This window comes from Halyomorpha halys, unplaced genomic scaffold (assembly GCF_000696795.3).
Source record: "Halyomorpha halys isolate HHAL.00 unplaced genomic scaffold, Hhal_1.1 Scaffold537.1, whole genome shotgun sequence".
Classification (NCBI taxonomy): Eukaryota; Metazoa; Arthropoda; class Insecta; order Hemiptera; family Pentatomidae; genus Halyomorpha; species Halyomorpha halys.
The window spans coordinates 347,209-351,148 of NW_027114362.1; positions in this window are offsets into that span (position 1 = coordinate 347,209).

Genomic DNA, 3,940 nt, shown 5'->3' on the forward strand with positions numbered 1-3,940 from the left:
TATTGATGGATGAAAAAAACAAAACAACTAATATTTATAGAATTAACAAAATTAACAACTGACATATGTAATGAAAAACCAATTTGAATATAAATAACTATTTAAAAGAGAAATATTAATGATAATTATAAGAAATTGATAATTCAAACAGTTTCTAGCAAAATGTTGTGCAATGTGAACTTGAACTTGAACTTGAGTCGTGCAGAGGAAGTTGTAAGCCACTGCCGCCACTTAAGCTCCTGGTAACTGGCAATGGAATTTTGTTGTTTTGATGAATTCATCCGCTGAAACAAATTGTAATTCCCGTTGTAATGGATTATTACCTCTAAAACAAGGTGCATCAACTGCGAATTTTAGGACTCTGTTTTGGAATGTTTGCATTTTTTTCGGTTTCGTAGAGGATCCTGCTTTCCAGACATCAGTCTATGTACGGTCAAGCAATAACATAAATGACCATAATATTGTTTTGTAGATGAGGAACGTTGTGTCTGGTAAAATTTAAATATAGTGACAGTTATATTTGTACTATATTTGCTGTCGCCCGGAGTACAATATCTTCCTTTTAATCATTGATTACAAAGTAGTTTTTAATTATCATATTATACTCCATAAAAATGTGAAACACTAGGTTTTGTTTTCACAAGTAAATTGCCTCCCTTATACGCCTTCTTACCTCGTTTAAAAATCTTACCTTCAAAACATTTACTTTCAATGAGTAGAGCATTATTTGGAAACAATAAATTATATGGAGCTATATTGTAACTCTCGCTGAAACTAGAAAACCAAGGCGATATAGTGAGAGTTACAATGTAGTAATTTATATTATTTTCATACTCCTCAATTCGTAATAAGTAAATATGTTTTTATGGTAAGATAAGAGAAGTGTGGTAAATTTCGAATATTATAATTATGTAAATAAAATGTAGTAATTTTAGTTTTTACTAAACACCTTTACTTGAAAGTCATATTATTATATCATTACTTGACTTTTTCTCCTTTCCTGGAACTACTCAAAGAAGGGATTTTTAAACAATGCTCTAGTTCAGAATCTATAAGCTATATCAAGCTCATTCCTATAAACAACATAATGTCACCAAGAAAGCCTTTCATATTCAGAATCGGACAGACTAAGCATACTTTTTCAATATTTTGAACTCAAAAATGTCCTAAACATTTTTGGAATTAAAAAAAAACAAACAAATCTGTACTGCTATAAAAAAGACGACGTAAACCAAATTTGTTTTCTTTTTTTTACAACAGATTTTCTTTTATTTAGTGAATAATAATACAAGAAACCAGGATCATAGGCAATTGTCATTAATGCTCCAAATGTTCATTCATAATAAAATAATAATAATATGAACCGCTAAAACCCATGAAGGTTCAGTGGTTCAGTACTTTATATGCACGTATAGTTTTTAGAACAATGGTTATATAAGGAGTGTGATTTTTTCAAAGTTCCCGGTCAGACGCAATTAAGGGTGTCCACCAAAAGGACTCCTGAACCCACAGGGTTAGCTCACAGCTACAGTAATAAAATAAATAATTATCTTCCTAAGCCAGATTCTTACCAGGGTCTTTGGAGTTGGAAGCTCAGCGTCTTACATACTTAGTTACACTGCTCCCCATTCATACTATATAAAGGAGAAAATAAAGATAATTATTAATAATAGAAATATAACAGTTTTAAAACCTAGTAAAACAATGTTAAAAAAAAGTAAAACAATTAAAAATATGTAAAGCAATATTTTTGGGTTCTAGATATTTTAGTATATTTATCTTTTCATAATACGCAAATGTTCAAAAGATGCATATCACTTGGAAGTTAGCTGAAACGAGAGCGTTTAGATATTTTTCACTAATGGAGAAAATGATGGAGAAAATGACGCAAGTTTGCATATAAATTCCATGTTAGGAACATTAAGATGCAAATTTTCAAGTACCTCGATTTTTTAATTAATTTTGATTATTTGTGAATTCATTATGCTAAGGCGTATTACATACTAAGACAATGTTACAAGATAAATTTTTGCAAATGAGCTGTACAACAGCCCTAGATTTATGAGTCTTGGCTCCATTATTTTTGTTCTGCTGACTCTTAACCTCTTCTATTGAAGGAATGCGCGGGGAAGCTATGTAGTCCTGTGGATTTTCCGTGCCAAATCCCAATGGCTATCAACAGGTTCCCAGTATTCAACTAGTGTGAAAAGTTTGCAAACATATGCCGTTGAGTGATTTTGATAATTCTCGATTTTCCTCTAACTAATTGTGGAAGGAGAATAAAAAAAGAAAATACAATAACAAAAAAAATTGTTTGTTTATCAGTTTAAGGTGTGTGAGTGGAACCAGACTATAATTACTCAAACAGAAAGTTGACACTTATCGATTGTATTAATTGAAAGAGTCCTCGTAATCTCCCGGAATGTGTGAGAACGTCACTGCGATAGATTACTCTTTCTGACCAGATATAGTATGATTTCTGATCCTACACTTTTACAACTTGCCACAAATCCAAGACATGTACAAATGCTTCGTAAACAAAGGCAGCAGTACAGTATGTATAAGCTTGTTTTGTTCTTTTGAATCTTTTCAGCTGTCAAATTCAATTAATTCTTTTCTTAACATAAAAAGGAAGAAAATAAAAATAGGTGAAATGAAAAGAAACGTAATATACGTCGCAGGTGATAAAAGTAATATATACTACATAATATAAATTCAACCTTCCTTCTGAAGTTTTTGTTAGAAACTTTTTAATTTAATAACCTGGACATAAATGTTCTCAAAAATATATATTTTTACTATGATAAATCAAAAATAAACTAGTAAAGTTTAATAACAAGATTTGAAACAATGTATTTACACCGAATCGATAGAATTTTAAAATATACAATCTTAAGAAAGAGTTAATTATTGAATCCAAAGGGGAAATTTATTTAATTAATTAAAACACAGAGAGCAAACAACAAGCTCCGTTTGATTTCTGCCCAAAAAGCTACATTGGACGCGTCGGACGCAAATTTAGACCAACTTGTACCAGCTAATCTAAACAATCTATACACACGTTTGCATATGCACGAATTTACCATTGTTTGGCAAACGTGTGGAGGCACATTTATACCCTGCTAAGTGTTATACCTACTTCCTGGAAAGCAGATACCGAGCTAAGTCAGGTGTCACGACAAAAATTTGGTGAGTGCTAACCTTTTTGACATACTTGTAATATATAATGAGATAGGAAGATATTGGAATTTTTCGGCTATTTCCGATTTCCCAGTCTATTATAGACTGTTGCGTGAAAACCATTTTCTCCTTTAGTTAGCAATCGAATTCATTCATAGTTCATATGAATCCACTTCATATTTATACTGACTAGCAGAGATAGTTAATAAACAAAAAATGAAATAGTTAAACAAAATTACATGATTTTTTTTAACAGTTGGGCATTTAAGCCCTAAGAGACTATTTCGAAGAGAATAATACGTGCCTCGATTCGATCCCTAGTACGATCTCTTGATTGTACATTTATAAAGGAAATTTAATAAAAATCTTTCAAGGTTTATTTCAGAAAAAAATATGTAAATGGAATCCATAAAGTTGAAATTTAGGTTGGTTGATTCTATTAAAAAAGTTGCTATAAGATCCCAGGTATATCCCCGTATTAAATATGTAACTTCAGTTTCGTTTTTGAGCCAGGGTGATCATTTTTAGATATTTGAGGCAGGTTATTTCGTCTCAGGGGACTTCAAAACGTGCATTACCGTCAAAAACTCGAATTAGAATTTTTTCATGATATATTCTATAAATAGGTAAGTCAATGTACAAATCAACTCGTTGAAAATTAAATTACTGATGCTTCTACAGCATTTGAATGAGAGATACTATCTCAAATTTCGGTCGTTGTTCGGAACGCTACGGTTACATCATACCAAACACTAATTCA